Source organism: Phasianus colchicus, chromosome 5 (genome assembly GCF_987193195.1).
Source record: "Phasianus colchicus chromosome 5, bPhaCol1.hap1.1, whole genome shotgun sequence".
Lineage (NCBI taxonomy): Eukaryota > Metazoa > Chordata > Aves > Galliformes > Phasianidae > Phasianus > Phasianus colchicus.
The window spans coordinates 13,179,835-13,185,251 of NC_143440.1; the positions used below are offsets into that span (position 1 = coordinate 13,179,835).

At 45.1% G+C, this 5,417-nt stretch overlaps 1 long non-coding RNA gene across 1 annotated transcript; it reads left to right on the forward strand.

Annotated features, from left to right (window-relative positions):
- The first annotated feature begins 2,085 nt into the window (after positions 1-2,085).
- Positions 2,086-4,973, forward strand: LOC116242913 (uncharacterized). The gene is made up of 3 exons (XR_004169840.2): positions 2,086-2,204; positions 4,321-4,475; positions 4,776-4,973. It is a non-coding gene; the product is annotated as an uncharacterized LOC116242913 (long non-coding RNA).
- Positions 4,974-5,417: the final 444 nt, after the last annotated feature.

Consider the following 5,417-nt stretch of genomic DNA (forward strand, 5'->3'; position numbering starts at 1 on the left):
TATTGCAAGAAAGAGGATGTGATATAAATTCTCAGAAGGTGCAAGGTCTGGGGTAGTTTGGTCAGGAAAGACCAAAGCACTATCCAATGCTGTAATAGATAAGGTTCGGGCATTTCCAGTCCCTACAACACCAAAGCAGCTGCAGGAGTTTTTAGGTATACTGGGATACTGGTGTTCCTTTATACCTCATCTAGCACAGTTGATGAGGCCATTATATAGATTCATGAAAAAGGGGCAACTATGGAACTGGGGGAGAATGGAATAGGACACTTTCTGACAAGCAAAACTGGCAGTTAAGCCCAGGCATTGTGTATATTTGATCCTACCCTTCCAGCTGAATTAGACGTTCATGTCACTCAGTATGGCTTTGGCTGGGGCCTGTGGCAATGCCAGAGTTCTGTTTGGACCCCCACTGGATTCTGGTCTCGGGTCTGGCATGGAGTAGAAGAAAGATACAGTATGACTGAAAAGCAGTTATTGGCTGCCTACTCTGCATTACAGGCAGTAGAGCTGATAACACAAATAGCTGAAATCATACTTAAGACCACCTTGCTGATTCAGCGGTGGGTAAAAGATCTGACCCACCTTTCTAAGACAGGGGTAGCCCAGGTGCAAACAGTGGCACAGTATGTCGCCTATCTAGCCAGAGGAATAGTCTGTCTTCATCACCACAAAAAGAAGAACTTCAGAAGATCCTAGGCCCAGTGACGCACCAAAACAAACATTGGTTGCTCCACCAAAGAAGAGTCCCATTCAAGAAGAGAAATATCCTATTCCTGAAGATGGCTGGTACACAGATGGGTCCAGCAAGGCAAGTGGAGAGTGATAGCATACCATCACTCCACCAAGACAATCTGGCTTGATGAGGGGGATGGTCAGAGCAGCCAATGGGCAGAACTGTGAGCCATGTGGATGGTTATAACCAAGGAACCTGGTGATGGTATCCTGAATATCTGTACAGGTAGTTGGGCTGTCTATTGGGGCTCACTCTTTGGATTGCACAGTGGGCCATCCAGGAATAGATGCCCAACCAATCTGGGGCAAAGATATGTGGTTAGGCATATGGATTGCAGTTAAACACAGGACTGTATGTGTGTCATGGTTTTATGATTTTTGGTTATTGGTATTCCAAATCATAATATGTAGTGCACTGGGAGTTAAAGAGTTGATGCTCCAGTTCCATTCACCTGTCTGGAAAAGAACTACTTACCCCAGGGGGCTTAGTATTTAGAGAAAATATATAACCTCTGGCAAGGATACCTGATGCCCTTTTCTTTTTTTTCTTCCTTCAGCAGGTAGGACCAAAGTAGTGTGATCTACTTGTGCCTTGGGGGAGACTATTGGAGGTGGGAGGCTTGGTAGTCCCTCCGGTAATTGGTACACAGCCTACTGATATTGTGGTCTTCATTGCTAAAGGGACCCCCCCCACCCCATCACATCCCTATGGCAGATCAGGACACCCCCTTTGGTGCCCGATATAGTTATGCAGCCACAGATATCTGGCCAAAGGGTGTGGTACAGGCATGACCCAGTATGAGCACAAGTGTTGACCCAGGATAGAAATATGGCCTGTATCTTGCCCTGGAGAGCAGACCTCGCCTCCTGGTACCCCTGAACATCTCTATTACTCTCCATGAGTCTTTGAGCCTCTAGGATCACCAGAAGGAACAAAATATCATCAAAGCATTCCAGTGTTGCTGTGAGATCATGTGTGACACCCAGTGATGGTCTACAGGGGACTGATGGAGCACAGGATGGACCTGCACCTCATGACTGCATGTCTCCAGTGATACCAACGAGCACTGACCCATGAAAGAGTATGAATCTCCACCATACACTGATCATCACTTGTCTTAAATTGCATCAACCTGCATCGTGACTGCAATTATATGATTATTGCCATGTGTTGGATCTCTGTATTAGGGAATACTCACCCACTAGCTAACTCAATCATTGGTTCACACTGTGAAGGGGTGGAGTATATGGGAACTGTTGAGTCATGGCCTGAGCCACTGAATGATCACCTGAGGCAAGGATGGGTCAGCTCTGGGAACACAGGTGAAGGCAATTCACCTGTGTGACTGGAAGGGCTGGAGCCTGGCTGCACCTCTCCTGGACCCCATTTAAGGGTTGATCACACAGGGAAGGATCTTTTTTTGGAGATCCCCCCCTCTGGAGTTTTCTACTGCAAGCCTAGGACACAGGTGAGCATTTTTTTTTTTATTGTCTCTTTCCACCATGATAATCTCTCTAACTATAAACCTGTTAAATACCATTTTATCCATGCCACTCTTCTAACCATACATTTGTTAATTGTACTCACCCACATTATTTATAATAAGTACATGAAAAAAAGATGTTCCTTGAAGCTGTTTTCAAGGTGAAATCTGCTGGTTCACTCTCCTGCTTCACTCTCCTGCAACCCCCAGCAAAACTTGGGGGCACCACCTGACAGCCAGCCTCATTCCCAGCCTTGGACCTGACCCTCCTGTGCAGGCACTCTTCATTGAGAGCTGAAGGTGTGGAGAAGAATTTTCCACATTTCCTTCACAGTGTGAACAGTTTTGCAGCTTATTCTCAGCTGAAGCTTGCACCTTCAATTAGGAGGAACTTGACACCACAGTTCAATTAGGAGCCCAGGCCAAATTAACATGCCTGCTACAAAACCACAGGAGAATGCACTTTGTGAGGAGGGGCAGAAAACTTGTTTTCCTTTCTCATACTAAAGCTCATGAAATTAATTTAAATTAAGCCATTTAAGAAAGATTTGTCCTTGGGAAAAGTGTACAGGACTCCAAAACCAGCTCATCTAGGCAAGGCTTATGCTACTGTTCTCCCAGATTGAGTCAGTTATCTGCCTCTGCACAGCAAGCACACAAATGAATGCTTATTGTCTTTACTATTCTTGTTGTACGAAAAGGCTCACAAACACCATCCTCTCTGGGGAAAAAAAACCAAGCCAACACAAAACAGGAGCCCCCTCCACTAGGGGCAACACACTGACAGTTCAGCTCAACATGCAGTCCCCCACCCAGCAACAACTTGAAGCAGCAATCCCTGAGACCATACTGACTTTGTACCCACCAGAATAACCCCACACCCACCATTTATTACTTTAGGAGAACATACCTTTTAGATGCTGATTTTAAGCCAGCTCCCTTCCATGAGGGCCAGCCTTGCTCTGTCCTGCTGAGGAAGCTGCTGTGCCCTACCCCTGCAGCCATCAAGCCTGCAGCTGTGTAGCTGGATGGGGCAGTGCTGGGCCTAGTGCTCAGCCCTGCACACCACAGTACCCAGAGGTCTGTGCTGGGCTCCAAGCAAGGAACCAACCGCATGCCTGCCTTCCACCTTTTCCTTCTGTGACTGCCTCAGATGCACAAAGCTGACTGAGATACCAAAGGCCATGACTGGGGATGGCATCAGGGGGCTGCTCAGGGGCTGGATGGGGAGGGGAGGGAGGGCTCAGGTGAATCTCATCAGTGACACAGCTAGGAAAGAAGCAAAGGAGTCACCTGCAGCTAGTTTTGCTACTGGAGTTCTTTAACTTCTGCTACCTTTTTTTTTTTCTTTTCTTTTTTCTGGTGCTAGTATTACTTATCACACAATAAACCAAACATCTAAGAGGTAAGGATATAAAATACAAGCCTGATGATTGCCCCAGAATGTTCTCCTGGGAACAAGAGAATAACTTCTAAAAAACTTGAGGACCAATGAAACATACCAGGTGGTGGGGCTGCTTGGCAATGAAGTGTGCTACCCCAGCTGTGCTGAGAAAGCAGGGGCTTTTGTGGGTTCGTTCTGCTTTTGTTTGGCCCCCAGAGATACTAATTGCAAATGGAAAGCCTGGTCTGCAACTGAGATCTTGCAAATGTTATTCACCAGCAGAGTACAAGAGTAATCAAATGCTAAGAGGTCAATGATTAAGAGCTTATTTCTTGAAGAAATACAGAATTCCGATGTTTTTTTCTCTCAGCTGTTCTTCAAAAAAGTCATGTTTGGAATTAGGCATTTCTTTACTATACATTTTTATAATTATCCAAAAAGTTTGGGCTATTGGAAAGTACAATGAGTTAATTAACTACCATTAAAATGATTCCACCTCCTCTCTGCGCTCTTGCTCCAAAGCCTAGCTTGCCCTGAGGAATTCTATTTTCAAGCATCCAGCTGGAAATTCCCTTGCTCCAACTGGGGTGGGTTTGTTCCCTCTCCCTCTGTCCAAGCCCAACCCTTACCTCCATGTACCCCCTCACCCCCCAACAAGTGGCTGTAGGCAGTGGTAGACAAGATGTCTGCTCTGCTTTCTCTCTTCCTGCTGAACAGGCCCAGCTCTGGGTGTTGTGTGTGCCCCAGCCCCTCTCCACTGTGCTGGCCTGTTCCTGCACAACAATACCTGTCTTGCACCAGGAAGACCACGATGCTTCAGATGCCATCTCTCAGATCCTGTGTGGAGAGGAATAACTGCTCTTCTTCAGCTGGTACTCCTGCTGGTTTGGTGTGGGATGATGTAGTGAGGATTAGGGAACTGACTATGGACTACTTGTGTAGTGAACTCTGTAAAAGTGCCCAGAGAAGTTGTCCATACAAGTCACTGTTTGGGTATCAAGCTAGATAATTGGTAAGCACATGCAGATTACACGGATTTTTCCATTTAATTCTAATCAATGCAAAACTAAAAATTGAATAGTGTTCCTGAACCTGAGGTTCTTGCACTCGAATGTTCATCTCTCTTTTAGAAAAGATCTGTAGGCAATGATGTGTTTTGTTTTTTATCTTAGTACCAAAGAGAATACAATAGACTGCGTGGCACATCAGACTGCAGACGTCATCACAATGTCCTTGGATCATCAGGCCTTTCACAGCTGGACAATTTCAGTGTATTATTTGTGTTTTTCCTTTACGTATTCTTCTATGAGAACTAGAGTTGGGATCTTCTCCAAAATGCTGATCGTCAGATGGTAAATAAAGACATAAACATCCAAATGAAAACTGTAACATAAAACCTAGGTTGGATGGATTTCACAGGAGCTTTATAAAATGATGTGAACGAGAATTAGGAGATTGTTTCCTTTCTGAGTACAAAATAATTGAAGCTGTCATTTACTCCAACCTCGTGCTCAAATCAGGGCCAGCATCAAAGTCAAAACCAAGAGGGGCTGCCTCTCAGTGTCCACACTTCAGAGAGTCACAGTCTTTTTGAAATACCTTTTTCAATTCCAGTGCTGTCAACTCCTCCATGACCCTGCAATGCCATATGAAATACCTGCTTCTTTTGAGGTATAAACTGAGAATAATGCAGATGACATATGTTAATTTACCATTTAAGCGACGTAATTATCTTAAGAAAAATCACTGGTGCGCAAATGATTCCTTCAAAATCTCATGATCTGAGTTAGCACTGCAAGGGCTTTAGTAGGAAC